We start from the raw sequence: 24,332 nt of genomic DNA, 5'->3' as shown, positions 1-24,332 counted from the left end.
GCACGAGCTCCTGCATCTATTGAGTTCGTGAAGATGGAATGCAGGGCGATTGTGAGTTGATGAGTTCAGTGCTGGTGGGCATGCAGAATAAAACGTATGCTCGTTACCTTATCCCTGCATCTTTCCTTCTTACACACCACACCTCAGTCCATTTTTTCTGCGTTGACCAGAACGGACAGCTTTCACCAGCGCTCCTGGGTGAGGCCTAAAGCCTCGTAATTCCATGTGCTGCCCCAAATTCTTTGTTTTTCTAATTTTCAGGTTGGAAACACTGTCCATGGTTGCCCTAGTCTGTCCCCGTGCATTTTGACCATGGCTGGCTACAGCAGGTGCGCATCGTGCAACGGTTCCTGCCCCACATCAGATCTGCACGCGCTTCGCCTCTGGTGCCTTGGGGAAGACCACGGATGGGAAGGCTGCTCCGTGTACAACGCCCTCACTCACCATTTGATAAGAAGCAGGTTGGCGTGGTGGCGAGAGTTCTCCAGGACACCACCGCAGAGCATTAAGGAGTATGTGCGTACGAAGAACAAGCAGGTATGCATACTCTTTTCGGAAGCACCCCACAGGGCCGACTCATTCCAGGGGAAGCCTTCCGACGCAAGGGGTCAGTCAAACACTTGCACCGGCAGCAAGGACACTGAGGCTGTGGTAGCTACAGGCTTGACAGCCGAGGGATCTAAGGGCCCTACCGGTTCCACTGTTGAGGGGCCTGCTGGGTCTGGATCACATCTTGAGGGGCTTGGCTCTACTACAGGGCTCACGCCTGAGGGGGCACCTACACGCAGCGCAGATAGCACTAACAGCCTCATGGCTGGGGGCCAATTGTCTACCAGGACTACGCCTGAGGTGCATGGGGGGGGGGCAAGGCCGATCCATCCAGGCATGCAGGCCGAGCCCAGGCCCACATCGTCAACAGCACGTGCGGAATGCACAGACAAAATGGCGCCCAGGACAGAAGCCTTCAAACAGGTTGAAGCACAAAGGCGAGAGCCTGCGACCAGGGCAAATTGGGGTCCTATCACTCTGGTCATGTGGTGCACGTCCTACCCGACATTCTCTGGTCAGCCAAGGTACCATGAGGTCATCTACTGGCAAGGAGGGAGCAGACAGCAGGCCTTTACTCTACCACAGCCAACGCTGGTGCAGGATCGCACCCTGCCCGCTTGCGAGGATCGTTTCTTCAACACATTGTTAACCCTCATGCGGTCCTCACAGATGGGGGAACATCCTCAAGGGCATAATCTAGGAGATGCTGCTCCCCCCCACACTGCCTCCTCAGACAGTACCTGCGCAGCCTTTACCACCTCCAGCCCCATGCTTCTGGTAATTCTGGTAGCGGCGCCTCCAGTGCCAGCACCTGAATCTTCAGTAGCAGAACTAACACTGGCAGACCCAGGAGCCCTTTCAAGCACAGGTGACCAACAAGACCCCTACGAAGAGGAGCATGCTTTGCTCCGCGAGGGCATTCCATGACATTGTCGGTTTAGCCGATTACCTGGACATTCCCCAACCACAGAGGGAGCTGTCGGAGTCGGGGGTGCTGACCGAAGTGCTCACCATCGAAGCAGAATCCAGATTGTAGAGAGGAGACTATATAGGTCCAGAGTCGAGCTCTGCAGGTCCCCTCTCATGAGACTGCTCCATAAAGCTTTGTTCCCTACCTCAATTTTGAGGTATTTAAGTCTGGCTTCTCTAAAGCCATGCAGCCCATCACCAGATGTTTTATCGTTTGTCATATCGCTCCTCCCACAGAGCTTACATCATGTATTTTCCCCCACCACAGTCCAACCGCTCATTCTCTCCAGTTGGTTTATTCGAAATCGGAGCTACAAACTCTGTAAGTTTGGTCAAGGAAAGATGAGTAAATATTTTGCAAGCTGTTCCCTTTTTGTTGTTAAGTTTTGCATATTCCTTGCAGAGTTTGTATTTAACCAACTCATCTTTCATTTTTGCCCAATCATGTTGGAATAATTTCTTTTTTGCCTTAGTTGGATTTATCATCAACTCTTCTTTGAAAGAGCCTATATCAACCAAAAGATCATGAATTTGTTGTTTCAGTTTGGTAATTGAAAACCCAAAATCACGATTTTGTTCTGGGATCCACCCTTCATACAGGTCTTTTTCCATAGCATGCCCTGTGTAGTATTTAGCTTATCACCCAAATCATTCAAGTTGATATCAACTATAACGGGTAGAACTGTATTAATGGCATCAAAGTAAAGTGACATAGCTGGGCATATGTGCGTTTAATTTTGGTTAGAAGCGGGCTATGTTTAGCATCGATGTATTAAAGCCCAAATTGAATGGAAATAGTATTTACAATCTCATATCCTAGGTAAGTCAATGAGTTTACTCTCTCCAGTTGTTCGTCCCGCACCTGCCAGATCATAGTTTTTGGGGTTTTGCTTTGTCGAAAAAAATGAGTACTCTCGATTTTTGGCTGTTGATTTTTAGATTATTTTCTACCGTGTAAGAATGGAGCATGGCCAGCTTTCGCTGCAGAAAGATCAGAGTAAGATCAAAAAGAACTATATAATCAGCGAAAGCTAGCCAGTCCAGAGTTACTGTACCTAGCCTTACTGAAATTGTAAGCACCCCCCTTTCCACAATCTGCTTATATCTGAAGTGTAAAGATTATAGAGGGTGGGGGCTACCAGGCATCCCTGTCTCAGCCCAACTGATCTAATTACAGGGGCAGTCACTTCGTCCTCCTTGTCCAATCTCACTCTCACCGTGGTGTCAGTATGGAGAAGTGCGAGCAGCTGAACTAGGTGAGGAGAGATTCCCAGTGCCACAAGCTTCACCCATAGCCGTCCTCTACTGACCGTGTCAAACACATTTGACAGGTCAATGGAGGCCATGTATACAGTCCCCAATGTTTTCTTTTTCACGGCTGCCCGCAGATGAGCCATAGTGAAGGCATTTAGGCGGGTGCCCATCCCTGAGTGAAAAACCACTTGATATTCTGTTAGTAATTTAAGGGTATTTATCTGGGTTTATAATTCTTTTAACAGCAGGGTGCCAAAGATTTTGCTAGAGGAATCGAGCAAATCAATTGGCCTAACGTTCCTTGGGGTTTGTCTGTCCCCTTTCTTGTAAATGGGGATGAGAGATTTTTTCCAGGTATCTGGAACCCTATAGGAAAGAGAAATATGTTTGAAGAGGTGCCAAAGCGGTGGCGCCCAGAGGTCCACATGCTTTTTAATAATTAGTGGTGGGATTTTGTCAAGCCCTGCTGCTCTTGAGGGTTTAGCTTTCCCAATAGCCCAACGGACATCTTCAAGATCCCACTTGAGTGCCTCTGTCTGTTACAGCAACTTTTCCCCCAAAGTCATAGGCCTCCTCCTTCAATGGGAGAGAATACTTTTCTCTCAAATATTGCTCCCAGACCTGGGCCTTTATCTGGCAATACCTGACTATTTGGGTTTTTGTCTTCGTGGCATCCCCCATAATTGACCAAAGAGTTTGCGCGTCATCGCCAACCAGAGATTCTACCATCTCCTGATTTCTTTTAATGTGTTTCGAGCCTGATGAGTTTAAGTGATCTCTTATATTCTAGTGTGATTTTCCTCTTTGCTTCCAAAAAGAGGGAATGAGATGTTCCAACTCTGTAGCATGCTCTAATATCAACTCTTTTTTGCCTTAGCCTTTTGGATACGTGTCATTATTATTAGTATGCTTAGGATTTCCCTGAAAGGCACCCTTGGCAGAAAGTTGCCCTAGGAACATTTGCAACTTGATGTTCTAATTGCAAGAATTTAATTCCTGACCTCTTTCCAACATCATATCCATTTCTTTTTCCCATGCTTCAATGAAGATGATCCTGTGTGCCTTCATATTCCAGCTTGTGGCACCCCGCCACCCCCCCTCGCTGAAGTTGTAAAAGCTAGGGAGGGGACAAAATCGTGTATACCGAAGGACAAATGCATGGGAAGATGATCACTACCCCCACAACCCCTCTGCGTAGGAGCTTCAGAGATTTTGCCAGAACTGGTCAAGAGACAAATGTGATCAATCCAGGGCTATCTATGTGGCAACAGACATGAGAAGGACGGCATGGCTCAAGGCAACCAGATTAAATCTTGATGACCAGGACAGGATGCTAGACCTTCCCTTCGAGGGTGGTGATTTGTTCCACTCCTCCACTGATGAGGAACTCAATAAGAAGAGCAGTTCACAGACAGCCAAGTCCCTGGCCATTCTCATCAAGCCAGCGGCTAAGACCTTCTCACAGGGCCACTCTCGATAAGACAGAGGCCGATCTTTCGGCGGTTTCCAGGGCTTCGGGTCTGTCCGTCCAGGCAACCGGACAGGTCACCCAGCCAACACAGGTGAAAACACCGGTAGTCTTTCCACAAGGGCTTTTTTCAGTCCACCCCCCAACCCCCTCTGTCATCTGCCTCAGACCAAAAAAAGCATTGTCTGCTCTTCTCCGGTCCACAGCACCCCAGTCGGGGGCAGGCTGGCCCTGCACAGTCAAGCTTGGTGCTCACTGTTTGCATACTCGTGGGTGATTTCGGTGGTCTCCTCGGGCTTCCGACTTCCCCTCCCATCCCCCTCCTGCTCCCACCACTCCCAAACATTGGGACCCCACTATTGGCAGAGATTTGTTCCCTGGTGGAGAGCGAAGCGGTGGAGGAAGTTCCTCTTCCTCAACACGGGCAGGGCTTTTACTCTTTGCCATTCAAAAGAAGAACCAGGCGGGCCTGCAAGTGGTCCTAGATCTTTCCTTCCTCAGTCTGTACCTACCGCTGCAGAAGTTCAAAATGGTGACACCAGCAATAATTTCGGACATGCTGTGTGGGGGCGGGGACTGGACATGCTCCCTGGATCTGAAAGACACATATTTGCATGTCCCCATAGGGCAGCACGATCGATCCTTCCTCCGGTTTCAGGTCATGGGGCTGCATTTTCAATACAAGGTGCTGGTGTTCGGCTTGAGGTTATTCACAGGACTGATTAACGCGGTGGCGGCCCTGCTCAGGTAGGACGGCCTACATGTGTATCCTTACCTGGACAACTGGTTGGTCAGAGGGTAGTCCCCAGAGCAGGTCAGGTACTCAACGTCAAGACTCATGACCACACTCTACGAGCTGGGGTTCTCAATTGTTTGGTACAGATTTGGGTTAGTACTCTTAGAAAGCACTACAACAATCTCAGCCTCCTTGCAATAGGACCCAACGTTTGGTATAAGTTGGAACTACACAGGTTAGTAGTGTGGTAGAGCAGCCAGGCTTATCTCAAGAGGGGTCAATGTGAGCTGTAGAGTGGTTACACAAAGATTCACAGTGACAAGTATTCAAACAAATACTTAAACTCAAGGTTTAAAAACAATTATTTATTTATTTACCGGTCAGTTTAAGCCTTCTTTAGAAGTGAGCAATATAATAGCAACACACAAATGCCTTCAAAATACACACTTTTAGTTCCTAAATCAGCAAGCACCCTTTTGGGATGACACACACACACTTCCTACATCCTCATTTGACATCAATAGTTGGGACACTGAGGACATTGATATGTTACTGTTAGAATTTAGAATAGCACTGAGATGTGTTAAAGAAAAGGAAAGGTTATTAAAAACAAGCAAGAGATCACAAATATTCTTAAGCAGGCAAATACTTTTCTCTCCTCTGACACTGGGGAGGGTTGAAAAGTATTCAGTGAAACTGGCTAGGCCAAAGTCAATAGGCAAAAGTCTATGTAGCTGAAGCACTTCTTGCAGGTAAGTCATTGCACAATGTTTTAGAAGTCTTTAGTGAAGAAGAAGAAGAATCAATGTAGGGCCACAAGCTGTTAGGCTTATGAAGAGTAGAAGCAAATCTACAACAAGAGGTAAGTTTTCTTAGACTTTACAGTACCTTTTGGTAAGAAGCAAATGCAGCAGATGACATCTGTTCCTGTGCAGCTCTGCAGATCCTAGTGTTCCTGGTCCTCAGTCGTGGGGACAAGAGGGAGGACTTCTGGGGACTCCTGCACTGCAATGGGACGATTACCGACAGCAACAGGCAATCTTCAAACTAGTGGCAATTCGGTGTTTCAGCTCCTCGTGTCTGCAGCAAACCGCACCACCACGGTTCCTGGCTGTCGAGATGGGCTTTCCTTGCATCTGGGGTCCAGCACTCTGTTGTGGCTCAGGCTCGGTCAGTCCTGCTTCCTGGGAGTCCGGAGGATCTTCCTGGAGCTCTTGGCCAGCTTAAAAGCAACACACAAACTGGTGTTCCTCTCCCTGGTATTTCGGTTTCCAGCAGCATGTAACAATGTCGTATTGTCATCAACACACCTGAGCCAGCAGGTAAGTTATATGGGTTTATTAGTTAGTACACAGCAGGAAACGCCGGCACATCCTTGCCAGCCAGCTCTCCATCTCCAACTGTCCCTCATGGAACACACATTCAGTTGACAACACTCTAAGCACAGTGACCTCACCACATTCCACTGACCTCACCACTGCAAGGAAGACACAGAAGGGAAGACACTCATTACAACACAGCGCTCTGTGGAAATTCAACCAGCTCCGAGAAGGATGTCCGGGTGGCTTACTTTGGAGTTGATTGGTCCCACCAACTCAAAGGAAGATCTTGAAGGGGCTTCTCCGTCGGTGCGAAATTGGAATTTCAGCACAGCAGCAGGGCTTCACTGGGGAAACCAACGGTCCAGGAGTTGCAGCAGGCGTCTTCAAGTTCTTCTTCGGATTCCTTCGTCCAGTGGTTGACTCTGCCTTCCAAGCCAAAAAGCCTCGCCTTTTATGCACGTTTCTCCCATTCATTCCAGCCTGGCTGTCAATCACCCAGCAGGGTGGCTGTCCTTGCTGGACAGCCAGCCGGCCAATCACCTAGGAGTGCATTCCTGTCTCCTAGGAGACTAAGCACAGGGAGTTTCGGGCACCTCCCTCACTTCCTGCCCCCACCAGGTACCCTGGAGCCAGAGGCGGGCTTCACTCGTGAATCCTGCCAAAGACAAAGCAAACAAAGGGACCAAACCTAGTTTGGTGCGCAGAGTAAATCTCTTGAAGGACCTTTCCACAAAGAAATGGCGAAAAAAGAAGACCGGGGCCATTTTGACAGTAATGGCACCCAAGGATGCTTTACTGCAGCTACGAACGCAGCCTGCGGTAAAGACACACCATGGTAGTAAAAAGTAAAGCACTGCCACCAGCCATTCATTGAGGAAAGGGTCATGAAAAATGTTACGTGAGAAGGTAGACAAAGGGGGATACTATGTAACCCCTCCAGCACCCTATTGTAAGGTAGTGGGTGCTGGATCTAGGAAAGATACATTTGTCAAGTCAATTTCACTTTACTGCTCTTGAAAACAGTAGTTATCCAAGAGAAAGGTGTTTAAACCTTTGGGGAAATCTGAAAGACTTCCCTGTAGCACTACACTGAAGGTGCTGTGTGCTACAATGTAAAACGATGCCTATGGAGTTTTGTCAGACTCCAAAAACCAAAAGAAACGCAGAGAATCCTATTAAAATACATGAGAGAGAGGGGGGAAAAGGGTCTCGCTCTCTCCAGGTAAAAATGAAAACGTCCTAGTGTCCAGCAAAAGAGCTGGGGCTCTCTATGGTAGAGAGGAATTAGCACATTTCTGATCATTCTCCCTAACATCAGTCAACTTCAAGAAAACTGCTCCATCCTACACAAACTATGGTGTTTCTGGGGCTGTTGTGGGACACTCAGGAGCAGAAGGTATTCCCCACGGGGGAGACGGTGGCGGCGATCAAAGCTTCCGTCACTCACTTCCTCAGCAGAACAGTAACTACGGCCTGGTGGTACCAGCACCTGCTAGGAGTTCTGGCAGCATGCCTCCTGGCTATCCCTTACACAAGGCTGCGAATGAGGAGACTGCAGCTGCATTTTCCGGCATCCTGGGATCAGGAGTCTGGTCAGCAGGGAGCCCTGTCACTATACCCACGCTCCTACATCAGGACCTCGTGGTGGGGGCAGGATGCTAACCTCATTGTGGGCATACTATACAGACTGCCTCCATCGGATCATACTATGACTACAGGCTCTTCACTCGCGGGGTGGGGTGCTACCCTGGGGGCGCATTCGCTACATGGTCTCTGGTCCAGGACCGACCAACAAAACCACATCAATTGGCTGGAAATTATGGCCATTTAGCTCGCACTCAAGGCATTCCTGCCCTTGATCAGGAGCAATACGGTTTGCATTCAGGCGGACAACTCTACCTGCATGTATTAAATAAACAAGCGGTGGGGGCTCAAGATCCCCCCCCCCCCTCTCCTATGCAGGCTGGCTCTCAATGGGCTAACTAGCAGGACATCTGGATCTCAGTGGTCCATCTGCCGGAAGAATCGAACCTCGAGGCGGACAGACTCAGTCGAATGGCGTCCAATTATGAGTGGCAGCTGAACAAGAGTTTTTAAAGAGATTTTCCGCAGGTGGGGTCACCTGATCAAATACTTGTTTGCAATGAAAGCAACCCCACTTGTCAGCAGTTGGCCTCCTGGAGGGGAACAGGGGCCTTGGAGACGCACTCCAGATCCCTGGGATGGCATGTGGTCGTATGCATTTCCTCCTACCACACTCGTCCACAAGGTAGTTTGCACAGACAATCCCGGCAGTTACGTCTGATCCTCATAGGACTGCAGTGGCCAGCCAGGCCCTGGATCGCGGACCTATGGCAACTGTCAGCCCTACCAGACGTCCCTATCCCCTCTCGGGGAGAGCCCGCTCCTGGTGCAGCAAGGTCGGGGCAGGGATTCACCCTTGCCCGGAGAGGCTGGCCCTAGCAGCCTGGTACCTGAGCAGGTCACTCTGCAACATCTCCAGCTGTCCCAAGACAACCTACAAATCCTCCAGGGAGCCAGGAGTCAAGCTACTCGAAAGCAGTACAAGACCAGATTTTGCTTCTGGTCCAAGGAAACCCCGCTATCCTGCACTCTGTACCAGGTTTAGTCTTTTTCGGCATACTTGGCCAGATCAGGGGTCCAGGTTGACACCTGCAGAACATACCTAGCTGCCATTGGCACATACAGGAACTTGGAGAGGTTCACTTTCTCCTCAGCTAATCCAGTGGTGAAAAGGCATCTAGAGGGGTTGATCAGGTTTTACCCGCCTGTCAGACGCCTTCATCCAGTCTGGGATCTTAATGTTGTTCTTAGTGCCCTATCACACAAACCATTCAAGCCCATGGCCACAGTGGACATCAAATTGGTCACGCTCAAAACAGCGCTCCTAGTGGGAGTTACTTCAGCTCGCAGAGTTAGCAAGAATCAGGCTCTGCTGGCTTCCAAGCAATCCACTATCTTTCATCGGAGAAGGTTGTGCTCCGCACACACCCCAGATTCCTACCAAAAGTGGTCTTGTCATTCCATATTAACGAGGAGATTGTGCTCCCCACTTTCTTTCCAAATCCCAAAGAAGACGCCGAAAAGGCTTTGTTTAGACGTCGGAAGAACTTAAAAATTCTATCTCGACAGGACCAAGGCCTTTCGCAAGACTGACGCCTTATTTGTCACTTTTGGAGGCTCAAGGCCTGGACAAGAAGCGTTGAAGGCATTAATAGTCAGATGGATGACTGCTGCCATCCAAGAGGCACACAAGGCTCAGTGCAAGGAGTCTCCAAGGGGCATTCACGCTCACGCTGTAAGAGCCAATGCAACGGCTGTTGCCTTCCAACATCACGTACCGTGGAAAGTTATTAGCAGGGCTGCGACATGGGCTACTCTATTGGCCTTCTGCAAGCACTACTTTCTGGATACCAGTGCCAGGGCTGACGCAGCTTTGGCTAGACTGTCCTTCGTAATCTGTATCAAGCTCTCCTTCCAGGGTGTTTTCATCAATTATAGTTGCCCCTATAGGATGGAGGAAAGGGGACGGGACGGGACGTAGGAGTAATTAAGTGTTACTCACCGGAGTGACTAACGCACTCCTAGTCCATAATCCCCTTTCCTTCATACGTCATCCCATCTTTCCCCCTAAAATAAGAACAGCGAGATTGAGTAGTTCAATGCAGCCGATACATCAAAGGGGACTGAGGTGTGGCACCGGTGGGCGGGGTTGGGGAGTGCATGCTCCCAGGGCCGCTCACGTATACATTTAAAGGGAAAGTGTACCTGGTGAAAAAGGTTCTGTTCCCATCCATAGCGAGGGGCGCCCATACAGGATGGAGGAAAGGGACTATGGACTAAGAGTATGTTAGTCACTCCGGTTAGTAACACTTTATTTCTGGTATTTGGGGGGCGGGAGGGGTTAGGTTATTAGATTGTGCTGCACCAATTTAAGTGACAGTGTATATGTTGTATAGTATGTTAGTATTATGCCATAATATTATCTGCTAGTAGTCATTTGTTTTTCAGGGCCTATAATGTGTTACTCTTCTAACTGTCTAAGTGTACACCTTGGTGTTTCACTGTGTGGACTCATTATGGACCCCTGACCCCACTCACCTCTCATGGGATTTAGCAATGCTACCTTGATTGGTTGGCCAAACTCCCCAGAAGTTGCTCTGTGTTCACAATAGTAAGGGTGGCCTCGTAAAACATCTGTCCACCAGGCCAGAGTTTAGAAATCCATTCTAACAAAGTGTTTCTTCAGCTTTTGTTTTTCATTTTTGAGGCCGTGGAATATGTACCATAAGTGCGATGGACGTATGAAGCCACTGTTGTGCTCTATAAGATCACTGCAAGCACCGCTGCCCTTCTGCAAAATACTATGAGCAGCGGTCCCCGATCAAGGGAGCGTTTCCTCCTGAGAGCACCGCCCACAAGACTGAAATGCTATTGCAAGGCCATGGGCTCAGGTGAAAAGGCAGGTATGTATCGGGAACCAGCAAACTCTACAAGGGAAGAAAAATAGGCACGCACTGTACTAAGACAATTGGGAGCAGACCCCCAAATGCCAGTCAAGGTCTTCCACCTACCCCTTGTAGTATCCCTAACTGATCCTGGATGTAAAAAAGGCGGTTGCACCTATAGTGTTCCTTACCAGCTGATACAAGTCCATAGACCAGAGGTGTTCGCCCGACAAAGCTGCCAACAGGCGAAAAAGTCCACAGATGAAAACGCAGTGACCTGACCCAGACAGCACAAGGACGCAAACTAAGGGAGAAAGAAACTTAATCCAAGGAGCGGGTATAGTATTCCCAAGATCCAGAAAGCAGAGTATTCAAGGATGGAACAGCAATGTTCAGCAAAATCCTTTTAAGAACTCCAGAGGAAAAACCATGATTGTGTTCCCGATAAAGCAAATATCCAAAACAATACAACAGGCAGGAAGAACCAAATTACCTGTCTGTGCGTCAAAGGGAAGTCTGAGGAAGTCAATCACACCAAGCCAGTCCAACGATAGCAAAGCCAAGGTCGGATATCACAGTAGTCAGAAAGAAGAATCACGGAACGCCACTCGCCGCAGATGAACAATACACAGTTGAGGAGGACAGAGTGTGAAAGATCGATTCCTTTTATGCAGGCCCTTCCAGGAATACAGCATGATGTGTAAGATGTCAAAGGTACGTCAGGTATTGCATGGCCCGCTGGGAAACGTAGTGCTCCCAATGTGGAAAAAAGTGTGGGTGCAGGAGCTGCACAAATCGTTAGCCAGGAACTGCGCGTGCTCTGCAGGGAAGGAGGGGGCGGGCGAACCACTGGTGCTGAGTACTGTGAGGAACATGAGGATATACTCCTCTACTCCCCCTGGATCTTTCTCTCGGCTGGCCAGGGAAAGGCCATCGCTTTTGGTTCCTGACCCTGGGCTGGATATGCGAGGATCACCTGGGTGGAGGGACCTCTGGGAGTGGGGAGAGGGTGTCTGCAGAAGAGACATGGTATCCCCTTTTTCCTTGAGCATGAATCCTACTCTCCCCCTTCATAGGGTTTTGTCAGTCCTTATGCCTTCCTCACACACACACCATGTCTCACATTCATATACCTTTAAGACTGGGACGGGGAAGAGGCGACTAGGAGTAATGCACACTTCGAAGGGATTGTGTCCTCCGACGTATTCCTCATCTTAGATATCTCCTTCCAGCTCTGCTGGCCTCGGAAATTTTTTCTCTAGAGGGCGCTGCGCGTCGACGTCCTTCGACAGCCGCCGTATCGACGTCGACGTCATCCTGCCTATAAAGGCTGCGCGCAGCGTCCGTTGCTCAGTTCCGTTTTTCCGCGCTTACTCAGTGCCTCGGAATACCGTTGCTCAGTTCTTAGTCAGATTAATCATATTTACCTCGAGTTATTCGATCCGTACTCGATGGCTTCCTCGTCGGAACCGACAACTCCTCGATCCGGCTTCAAGAAATGTCGAGATTGTGGGAAAAAGATGTCGTTGACCGATCCTCACAGAATTTGTCTGTGGTGTTTGGGAGCTGAACACCATTGTTCGGAGTGCGAGGACTGTATGTCCATGACAGCTAAGGCCCTGAAGGAGCGTAGGGGGAAGCTGGAGAAAGGTAAGACTTTTAAAGCTTCTTCTTCGTCGACGAAGTCGAGACATTCGTCTCCTCGTCACCATTCGCGCTCCAGATCTCGGAGTGGGTCTCATCACTCCTCGAGATCGAAGCACTCGAAGAGGAGACGTCGAAGATCCCCTTCTCCGTCTTCCTCTTCTTCTGTTTCGCCAAAAAGAATCCCTTGCCCCACGAAACATAGTTCCCGGGCTGAATGGGAGGAATTCCGAAAAAATATGATGAGCGTCTTCGAGAAAGCGGCCTCGACCCCCTCGAAGACTGCCGAGAGCGATGCTCTGGTCGAAAGACCCGAAGGTCAAAAACGCTGCGAGTCGCAGTACCCGGCGAAAGAAACCTCTCGAGCGCGTCTCGAACCCTCGAGCAGGACTATGACCTCCAAACCTTCCTCGAAGGTGACGTCGAGGTCGATGTCTTCGACGCCGTTGTCGAGGGGACCTTCGACACACGGGTCTGTCGACTCGACGCCGGCTTCGACACCGGCATCGACGCCAAGAAAAGTCACGGTTACCACACATCCAGTGACTATCCCCAGACCCTCGACGTCGATGTCTTCGATATTGTCAAGTAGAATTCCAATTCTATCGAGGTCTTCGAGGCCTCCGCCTCTGTTTTCGACGCCACGCTCGAAGCCTTCGACGTCGACGACATCGACGTTTTCGAGGCCAATAATGACAAGTTCGGCACCCTCTGCCCTGGAAATGGGATTTACTCCCTTTATGAGTTCAGAACAATTGAGAACTATATCCTCAATTTTAGAAGAGGGTGATTTGTCTGAACAGGAAGACACATTTGAGTTATAGGGACCTGTAACCCCAGTTAGAGAGGAATTTTCCTCTGAAGAGCGCAGATTAAAGGATCTTCATGATTCTTTACATGAGGCAAGTGGGTTAGACACTTCCCCTGAGGTGGAGTTTGCTAAGCCAGACCCGGGGGAGCATGCTGAAACCCCCTACAGAGCCTTAATGGCCAGGATTACAGAGTTCATGGGGTGGTCTGCACCTTCACAATCTTTCCAACAAGATGACCTCACGGATATTCTTGACAAAGGCCCACAGGAGGATCCTGTGGTGCCTTTTCATAAAGCTCTTCAGAGAAAGATCATGACAAACTGGGAAACCCCAGATGTAGTACCAGCAGTAAATAAAAAACTGTCTACAAAGTACAGGGTATCTTCTACAGACCCAGAGTTTTTGTCTAAACACCCATCCCCAGAAAGTCTGGTGGTACAGGCAGCATCCTCTACCGATGTCAAGACGGCTTATCCTACCGTCCCACAGGACAGGGACGATAAAAAATATGATGCTATGGCAAAGAAAGTCTTCTCAGCATGTAGCATGGCGTTAAAATCTGTTAATGCTACTTGAACCCTTGCTAGGTTTAGTCATACACTTTGGGAGTGTGCTTCTACGGTGTCCAGTCATAATATCGAATGCAATATTTTCGAAAGTCAAAATGTCGAGAAAAAAATGTCGAATTACAAAAATGTCGAATTTTTTTCGATTTTTTTTTTCGAATTAATGTTTAAATAAATAATTAATTAATAATAGTTTATTGAACATAATTGTTTTAAATAATTAAAGGTATATCCATGGTGGATGGGGAGGAGGGGGGGGGGTTGGGGTAGGGGTTTGGGATGGTTTTTTTTAATAATTAATTATTTAATTAATGTTTTATTAAATATATTTTTTTTAAAAGTAAAGGTATATCCATGGGGGGTGTTGGGAGGGGATGGGGAGGAGGGGGGGTTGGGGTAGGGGTTTGGGATGGGGGGGTTGGGGGGGACCCCCCCATAAAAAACATTATTTTTTGTGACATTTTACATAGTTATTTTAACATTGGTTTTTCGATTTTTTTTCGACATTTTATTTTCGAATTAATGACTTTTTCTATTATATGTATGTGTTTTCGACATTTTTGAATTCGACATTTTTGTTTCGACATTTTTGTAATTCGAAATTATGTTTTCGATATTATGACTATAAACCTGCTTCTACAGCGGCTGACTGCATCCCGGAGGGAGAAGAAAGGGATGCGTTCCTGAATATTATACAGGACGGTAAAGACGCTATGTGCGAATCCCTCCAGACGGGCATTGATTCGGCTGACAGTATCAGCAGAGCAATGGCGGCAAGTACATCAACCAGGAGATTCGCTTGGTTGAGAAAGTCGGGTTTTGCCCCAGATGTGCAAGCCAGGCTCTTGAACATGCCATTCGATGGCTCTTATTTGTTCGGGAAAAAGGCGGATGACAGTTTAGAGAAACTGCAAACTTCAAAAGCAGCAGCAAAATCCCTAGGAGCTGCAATCCGTCAGACTCCTTTTCGTCCCACAGGAACCTCTGCCAGGGGCAAGTCCTTTCGCTTCTACTCCGCATTCGGAAGAGGTAGAGGACGACCGGCTCAAAGGGGTCAAAGAAGAACTACCCGAGGTGGACGGGGTAGATATTCAAAAGCCGCAGCAACAGCAGGTGCCTCTTTACCATCGGCATCTGCATCAGCCGCCCCAAAACCACTCTGAGGACTTCCCTCACAGGACACCTGTAGGAGGCAGGTTGACTCAACATCTGGCGATATGGCAGGCTATCACGTCAGATGCTTGGGCATTGGAAACAGTTGCCCAAGGTTACTGCCTGCCTTTCCTACGTATACCTCAGAGTCATCCACCGGGGATCAGCTCTCAGAAAGCTCCAGATCCGCTCCTCTTGCAGGAAATTTGGGACCTGCTAGAGAAAGGTGCCATAGAACCGGTACCGGTACCTGTAGCGGAGAGGAACAAGGGCTGGTACTCCCCTTACTTTCTCATTCCAAAGAAAGACGGAGGACTGAGACCCATCTTGGACTTGCGAGAATTGAACAAATTCCTCAGAAGAGACAAATTCAAGATGGTCACTCTTTCTCAGATCCTCCAGGCCCTTCAGTTCCAGGACTGGTTGGTATCTCTGGACCTTCAGGACGCTTATTTCCATGTGCCTATCCATCGCAAACGCAGGAAATACCTGAGGTTCGCAATTGGCAACTCTCACTATCAATTTCGAGTGCTGCCATTTGGGCTGACCTCCGCCCCGAGGGTCTTCACCAAGTTAATGTCGGTAGTGGCTGCAAGTCTAAGGAGGGAAGGGATTCACGTCTACCCCTACCTGGACGATTGGTTGATCGGGGCTGTTTCTCCAGAACAAGCTCAGATCCAGCTAAATCACGTGTGCCACTTCCTTCACAGACTGGGCTTCTCCCTCAATTTAAAGAAGTCACAAATGATACCATCGCAGAGACTCCAGTTCATACGAGCGATCCTGGATACTTCCCTGGGAAAAGCCTCGCCACCAGAGGTGAGGGCTCAAGATATTCTACAGATGGTTACCAAGTTCCAGCATGCCCAACGTCTCCCAGCCTTCGACTTTTTGAGGTTGCTAGGCCTCATGGCATCCTGCATTTTCCTAGTGCCAGAGGCTCGCCTGAGAATGAGATCCCTCCAGTGGGCACTGAGGACTCAGTGGTCACAATTTTCAGGGAAAATGACAGATCTTCTTCAGGTTCCCGGCAGGGTGGCTCGAGACCTTCAGTGGTGGGCCTGTCAGGAGAACATTCTGTAAGGAGAACAGTTTTGGCAACCCTGGCCGGAGATAACAGTAGTCAAGGATGCCTCACTCACGGGGTGGGGAGCCTACGCCAACGACTTGACCATCAGCGGTCGTTGGTCTCCATCGGAGTCCAGACTACACATCAACCTGTTAGAGCTGAGAGCCATCAGACTTGCGCTGAAGGCGTTCCTGCCAGCTGTACAAGGGAAGAACGTCCTGATAATGACGGACAACACGGTGGCCATGCATTACCTCAACAAAAGAGGAGGCGTAGGATCACTACCCCTGTGCAGAGAGGCGATGCAGCTCTGGTTTTGGGCAATCCAAGAAGGAATCTCTCTATCGGCAGTTCACCTAGTCGGAGAGAAGAACTTGACAGCGGACGCTCTGAGCAGGCAGAACACAGTCTCCCACGAGTGGGAGCTAGCTCAGGAAGTCCTTCAAGAGATCTTCGCCCTTTGGGGAACCCCTCAGGTAGATCTGTTCGCCACCAGCCGAAACAGGAAATGCGACCTGTTCTGCTCAAGGGAATTTCCCCCGAGAGGAGCTCTGGGAGACGCGTTCATAGTGGACTGGGAGTTTCCGCTTCTGTGCGCGTTCCCACCGGTCCCTGTCATTCCTCAAATGATCAGGAGGTTGAGAAGATTCCGACGAACCATGATCCTAATTGCCCCGGATTGGGCCAGGAGAACGTGGTACCCGGACCTTCTAGACTTGTCCATCAGCCCTCCAATTCGACTTCCACTCAGAGAGAACCTACTCTCACAGAAGGGAGGTCAGGTTCTCCATCCAGACATCAAAACCCTCAACCTTGACGCTTGGCTTCTGAAAGGCTGAGGTACAAGGATTGGGACCCCCCTGATGATGTTGTGGAGGTGTTGCTTTCGGCAAGGAGGCCAGCAACAAAGTCTTTATACCGCTGCCGTTGGAACAGATTTTGCAGCTGGTGTAGAGAACAGAATATCGACCCTTTTTCATGTGGTACACCAATGGTTTTGTCCTTCCTACTATATTTGGCAAATTCAGGCCTTCAAGTTGGCACCATTAAGGGCTATCTCGCAGCGCTATCCATCTTTAAGCGTACTGCGGAAGAACCATCCTATTTCAAATTACCCTTGGTAATACAGTTTCTAAAGGGGTTAACCAATGTTTATCCCCCAAGACCATTCCAAGTTCCCCTATGGGATTTAAACTTAGTACTAACTTTCCTGATGGGTACACCTTTCGAACCTCTCCATTCTTGTTCGTTAAGATTCCTTACCCTTAAAACTGTTTTATTAATAGCACTTACATCTGCTAGAAGGGTGAGCGAATTACAAGCTCTTTCTTGTAAACCCCCTCATACTATATTTCACAAAGACAAAGTTGTCCTGCAAGTGAAGCCTAATTTCCTCCCAAAGGTGGTTTCTGAATTCCATATCACTCAGAAGATTACCCTACCATCTTTCTATTCTCCTCCTCACCCGGGGAAAGAGGAAGAGAGGTTACACAGGCTAGACCCTAGGAGGGCTTTAAGTTTTTACATTAGTAGACTAGCCAGGATAAGACAGGCAGACCAGCTGTTTGTAGGTTACACAGGTCACAAGCTGGGGTTACCAATAACTAAGCAGACCATTTCCAGATGGATCATTCTAGCCATTCTGGAATGTTATAAACTGGCAGGGAAGGAGCCCCCTCAAAACCTTAGGGCTCACTCGACCAGAGGTATTGCAGCTTCATCGGCCCTCAAAAGAGGCGTGCCGGTTAAAGACATATGTGCGGCCGCTACATGGTCGTCTGTCCATACCTTTACACGTTTTTACAATCTGGATTCCTCCTCCAGTCAAGAGACTAGGTTTGGAAGGGCTGTACTGCATTCTATTCATCAATAGAAGACAGCGTGAAGTCAGTACTCCCTCCTCCGATAATAGAATACTGCTATGGGAGCCTATCTAAGATGAGGAATACGTCGGAGGACACAATCCCTTCGAAGAACAAGTTAATTCTTACGTTGTAAGGTTTTTTCAACAGGATGTTCCTCCGACGTATTCCTCATCGACCCTCCCATCCATCCCCGCAGTTCTACTTCCCTTGTTGTTGCAGCTTATGCTCCTTCAGGGTGATTAGTTAGTCCAGAAAGTATTATTGTGGGCTACAAAACGGAACTGAGCAACGGACGCTGCGCGCGGCCTTTATAGGCAGGATGACGTCGACGTCGATACGGCGGCTGTCGAAGGACATCGACTCTGAGGACGTCGACGCGCAGCGCCCTCTAGAGAAAAATTTTCCGAGGCCAGCAGAGCTGGAAGGAGATATCTAAGATGAGGAATACGTCGGAGGAACATCCCGTCGAAAGAACGTTACAAGGTAAGAAATAACTTGTTCTTCTAGTCCGTTTCACCACTGTGGTATTGAGACGAGGAAGATGCTTATTGTCGTGGCCAAAAGCAGGCCCCTTCCCAAGGGCCGGACTCAGCTTGCAGCAACTAAGCAATATAAGCAAATAAGGGGAGCGACACAGACTGCTGGTAAATCAAGCTTATTAGGCAGCCAATACACAGCATACAGAGACCTTATCAGCGGGGAAGTAGGAACACTGCATGCAAGTGTCTGCTAAATAGTGGGACCGAGGCGGTATGCAGGTAAACAGAAAATACCTTTATTCAGCGTTACAAGTTATAATCAACACCTTCCATTCAAGGTAAATGCAACAAAACAACTTGGGGGTATCTGTAATGTTCACCTATGTCTGGCAGGCAGTTCATAACTCCACTCCGGAGTTGCTTGTAAAACAAATGTCCTTATCTATTGCTTGCGTTATCAGCTTGGCCCTTCTAACACTTCGGAAGAGCCCTTTAATGTACTGCTTGTCTTGCCCAGTCTTTTAAGGCGGCCTCTGTCGCTTCGTAATTCTGAGCGTTCTGCATCAGACTCCAGGGAAGTAAACAATAAAGATTGTGTCAGGATTTCCACTGATGTGAGCTTTCAGCTGGGCGGGTGTACGGGCACCTTCTCCTTCTGGCACTCGTGCTGCTAGTAAGCCCATTCAAACGCTCCAGGGTCTTCGGTCCACTCCTCACGCTGCACACGGCTCCTGGAAAAAAGACAGACCAGGGAAAAGTTAATGCAAGTTTTATTCCCTCCCTGTGGAAAATATCCGTTTTTCATCAATGCCTCCCTTCACGTCATCCTGGTCAGCCTCCATGGATCTCTTCACGTTATCCTTGTCAGCCTCAGTGTTCCAGCAGTGTGGCACACATAGCTCTCAAGTGTCCCCACCATAGTGTGCCGGTTTATAAAGCATAGCAAATAGGCAAAAAATATGTTTATGTACTTTCACAATTGGGGTGTTACTTGGCACAACGTTAGACATTTGCCAAGAACTGTCGACATCTTACTTTTGACGCAGCCCTGCAGGGACATCGTGTTGTATTATGAATAAGCGCCATTCGCAGAAACCCCTTCTGTTATCTCCCATATATGGGGCTAATGCTAAACTTGTAGAGAATAAGCTGAACGGAAGGTCTGACGTGTCCTCTGCCTTAGCAGGGGTTTGGGCCTGTCCAGGGTGCTGCGTGTAGAGCAGGCACGGGGAGGCAGAGGGAGGAGACATGGTGGATCTGAGGCCTAACTGTATGAGGAGAGCCTTATGGCATTGCACAACACAACATAACAGAGCATTGCATAACATAGCAATTCTGCATAACATAGCATTTCTGCATATCATAGTATAGCATAAAAATCCTGCCACATCACTATGGCGGGTCAGGCATGTCCAGTCAATTGGTGTAATGATGGTCAGGCAAACTGCCCGCTTCTGCAACCTATTGAAAGGCCACAGGTGCTTAAAAGGAGGCCCAAGCAGCAAAGTGGGAGTGTGGGGGGGACCTGCCTGGAGAGAACGTGGCAGCCGCAAGGCGAGGAGCAGGCTGGAACAGGACCGGCAGAGAGGACGCTGTGTGTTGCCAGGGGGAGAGAAAGCTGCTGTGGGAGAACCAGAGCCCCAGCAATTACCTTAGCCGCATGTTCCCAGCTGGAGCAGGGGAACACAGAAACCTCCTAACTGCTGCGGGACGCAGCAAGAAAGTTTCCCGACAGCGAGCGCCACTCGTTGGAGCTCCCGACATGGTGCGGGGAGTAAAGAGAAGGATGGAGACCAGCAAGAAGACGCCCAGCGGAGCACAACCACCTCTGGTGAATGTGAGACGGGGAACCTTCATACAGGGGTGGGAGTTAATGTTTGCGGACAAAAACGTATAAGAATAGGATTTGGAACCTGGAATAATTAATCCTGAACAACGGCATATATTGAATACCAAACTAATGAGAAGATAAGGAAATCATGTGAAATTATAGCACGAGAGGAAAGCAAATGATGTGCTATTGTGAAAGGAGTGAAACTTGCTAAGAAGCATTGATTAACAAAGTGATAGACAGGTTGATGAACTTGAATGGGCAAGGTGGTGGAAGAAGAGATGCACCACAGAATACAGTGAATGCAAGTTGTGGCTAAACCAAAAGACTGCCATAGAGAAACAACAGCACATGTTAAGTACTAATCAAGGAATATTACAAGGTTTCAAGGGTTATCAGTTGAGTGACCTGTAATGGGTGGACTGTGTGGTCCAACAAATGTGCCTAGATCGAGTAGCCCTAAAAGAACCCAGAGAAGCCCAAAGACAAAGGCTGTGTGATACAAGTGCTGAAGTGAAAGAAAGCAACTGGTAGCAAATCTAAAGGATCTTAAAGTAAACCTGGAAATATTGTTAAGTCCAGAAACTTGAACTGTGTTGTTGAACTTGGGTAAGGGAACCCCAATATATCTTGGAACTGTTCTATTTGGGTAAGGGGAACCCAGAGTTTGAACTTGGGGATGGGGAAGCTGAAACAAGCCCGAGCTGGAAGAAGCTCAGAACTTTATTTTGAACACAGTTTCTTTTGGTGCTGACATCCCTATACATTGTATATCTTTAGTTGTGAGGGCAAGTATAGGTTTTGGACACAGACAGACTTTAAAGTTTAACTTACTGACATATACTATCCTTAGTTTCTTTAGGTATGGGAATTCCAGCTTAGCATAGGGCAAGTTAGATCTTAATCCATCCCAACATATAAAATACATTCCTTTTTGTTAAGAAAGTGAATATGTTGGGGGGGCGCTGCGATGTGCCAAACAAGATGGCCACCTAGCCTTGCTGCTCCGGGACCAGCAAGCTCCTGAAACTGAAAATCCTGCGGATAGACCGCGTTGCAGCTGTCACCGAAGACCGTGGAGGGTGTCTGAATTCCTCCTGCAGATACCGGTACAAGTTTGGGCAAAATACACCCGCCCGCTGAGGAGATATACCAGCAAGAGGAGGACGCATCTCCGCCCAACGGCTCAGCGTCTTCGCGCCAAAACCAAGCCTGGTGGCGGAGGCCACTGGAGTCCCAGGAACCCTCACTTGGACCGCCGCCTCAACCGAAACCCCTTTGGAGCCACCCGGGCTACAGTGAGACTCCTTCGTCTCCCCCGCCAACTGCGACCACAGGCACCGGCAGCCCCTACAATCATCCGGGGGCCGGGTGGAAACACACATGAACCTACATAGCCTGGAGCCCGGGTCTGGGTTGCCCCGTTCCTGCCTGCACTTCCGGATCCTCCTTCAGACCTGGCCCGCTGAGACCCGCTGCCCGCTTCCTCGTCCTCTGGCTGGGCGGGGGTGGGCCCACGGGACTGTGCGACCTGAAATATGAGCCTGGGGCGGCCCGCTCCCTGACGCCACCCGACGCAGCACCTGTGATCCTCCGCTTGATCACCAGCGGCAGACGCCCGCTCCCTCATCCTGGGCCGGCCCGCTCCCTGGAGCTGGATAAACTTGGAGGTGGGGCCGCCTCAGTCCTGCGTGACATCGCCGCAACAGTCTGCTGCCCCTGGTAAGAAGCCCACAATACAGGTCCTCGTCCTGGTGCCGGGTAGGAGCGGACCCACTGTTATTCACAGCCCGGAACCATCCCTCGGGCTGGCCTGCTCCCCGGCGCCGGAAGGGACACGAAGAACATCGAGCCTCAACTATTAAGGTACGTGTATGTTGACAAGCACACAGGGCCCCCCACAATCACCTCTACGCCCCCCACAGCCTAATAGTCCAGGAACCACCTCTCATCCGCTGTACTCAAGGTTGGACCTTTCTCCTGTAAACTGGATAAACACTTGGCTATAAATCCAACTTACCCACACAAGATCTTCCAGCATACCTACCCAGTCCTGGGCAAAAGACCAGGGGAAAGAGGACCACTTTGCCGGCAAATACTACACTTAATCCTTCCCCCTGCTACCTAGCCATATACCGTTAGAGCCGGTAAGCCGTGCCAAACACTCCACTGCAACCCGGCACATGCCGCACCAATCAGACACCTAGCAGGAATACATTTTGCATGTCAACAAACTGCAAATATGACAGGAGGCGCCAAAAACAAGGACAAAAAAAGGGCTCCATGGGTGCCTTTGCCAACTCCTCAAGAACAAGACAATGACCCTGCAGAATCCTCCAAGACACCTACCCCAGACCCTCCCCCCACACATGAAATGGCCCCATACATGGCGGCTATGGAGAGAGGGTTTGCGGCAATCAATACCAAACTGGACGACATAGGAGAAAATATAGCTTCCATCCGTGCTGATGTAAAGAAAGTTAACTCCAGGGTCACAGAGGCAGAAAATAGGATCTCCACACTGGAAGACACAACTACCATACAGGGCTAAACCATGGAAAAAATTCAAAAAGATATCCAGACGCTACAGAACAAGTGTGAAGACTTGGAATCCTGCTCGAGATGCAATAACATCAGGGTGGTTGGGGTGGCGGAGCGCAAACCTAATATCCCCATGGAACAATTCCTTGAAGATATGCTCCTCTCCCTATTCCCAGACGCACAGTTCTCCAAACAGTTCCTGATCGAGAGGGCGCACCGAGCACTCACTCACCCCCCACCAAACCGGGGGCACCACCACAAACTATAATAGCAAGGCTTCTCAATTACCGTGATCGAGATCTGGTGCTCCGTCTGGCACGCGAACAAGGCCCCTCTCCTTTGAATCCAACCAGATTCACATATACCCAGATTTCTCGACAGGGGTGCAGACTGCCCGAAGATCTTTTGACCCAGTGAAAAGACCACTGAGAGACCGTAAAACAATATATGCCATGAGGATGTTTCCGGCAAGGCTTAGCATCCAACATGCGGGCAAGACGCAATTCTTCGATTCACCGGATGAAGCTATGACCTACATAGAAAGGCATATCCCAGAGATACCCACAGAAACTCCACCACCCTGGGTGGCAGACAAGATAACACTGTGCCTATCCACGTGAACACTAAATTACAGTTCCGGAGATGAGGATGGGCCACACAGCCCCCTCACTCCCTCTTGTTCTACTGCAAAGTTACAAATGGTTGTTTGGGAGACACCGCCCGTTTGAGGGGATGGTGAGGGCGGTGGGTGGGGGAACAAACAGGCCTGTTGCCTGGTTACAACAGCAAAGTGTAGTAGTTATGTTAAACTGCACCATCGAAAAGTTGGTTTGGTTTCAGATAGTTGGAATAAAAGCACAAAAAACCTGACATCGTCGCAAGAGGGGAAAGACTTTCGCAACTCAGCAACATCAATGCATACACCGCAGAAGGGTAATAAATGTCATCTCACCAAATACTAAAAGCACCGGGCTGCTATCCTGGAATGTGAGGGGACTCCTTAATCCAATCAAGACCAGGGAAGTAATAGCGTACGCCAACAGACGCAGAATAGACAACCTACTATACAAGAGACGCATACCATGGAACAAGCGAATAACTCACTTGGTCGGGGGGGGGGGCGTGGCTAGCTAGCCATGGAATAGGACGTGCCTTGCAGGGCTGCTCCTGAGGATCCGACATTGATCCGGAATAACATGCTGGAAAAATGACCTGCATACTCTAAGAATAAAAGCAAAGGTGTCGGAACTGGTGGCCCATAACAAACTGCAAGAAGCAAGGAAGCTGATCGAAGTATCATGGAGAAAATGACCTTTGCAACATACGGCCACGTATATTTGCGGACAGGCAAGATGGGGGATGACAAAGGGGTCGCAGCCGCGACTGAGGAATAGACTGAGCAGTGCCGGGGAGACTAAAGAAGCGGAGCAGCATTTGACATTTGGGTGGTGCCTTGCTCTCGTGCCCATTCGCTCCCCATGTTGTGAGCGGTGCTGGCTTGCAGAACGCAGCGCCTGGCGGGATGGGGACAGCTGCGGCGCTTGGAGTGGTGAAGCGCGCCGTGTAACAGGCACAGTGGACGCGTGTAGCGGCACCCGCTACGAAT

The 24,332-nt window shown here is 49.3% G+C and overlaps 1 protein-coding gene and 1 long non-coding RNA gene across 3 annotated transcripts in view; one reads left to right on the top strand and one right to left on the bottom strand.

Moving 5' to 3' along the window:
• Positions 1-24,332, top strand: part of ZNF330 (zinc finger protein 330) — a 387,772-nt gene that overhangs the window by 240,195 nt on the left and 123,245 nt on the right. The window lies entirely within an intron of this gene.
• Positions 18,669-24,332, bottom strand: part of LOC138516222 (uncharacterized) — a 221,160-nt gene continuing 215,496 nt past the window's right edge. Inside the window, exon 3 of the long non-coding RNA XR_011282251.1 lies at positions 18,669-19,085. This is a non-coding gene — a long non-coding RNA (uncharacterized lncRNA). The remainder of the gene's footprint in view (positions 19,086-24,332) is intronic.

This window comes from Ambystoma mexicanum, chromosome 6q (genome assembly GCF_040938575.1).
Source record: "Ambystoma mexicanum isolate Mex_15411 chromosome 6q, UKY_AmexF1_1, whole genome shotgun sequence".
Lineage (NCBI taxonomy): Eukaryota > Metazoa > Chordata > Amphibia > Caudata > Ambystomatidae > Ambystoma > Ambystoma mexicanum.
The sequence above is the reverse complement of the archived record's forward strand: the minus strand, read 5'-3'. Positions and strand labels throughout refer to the sequence as shown.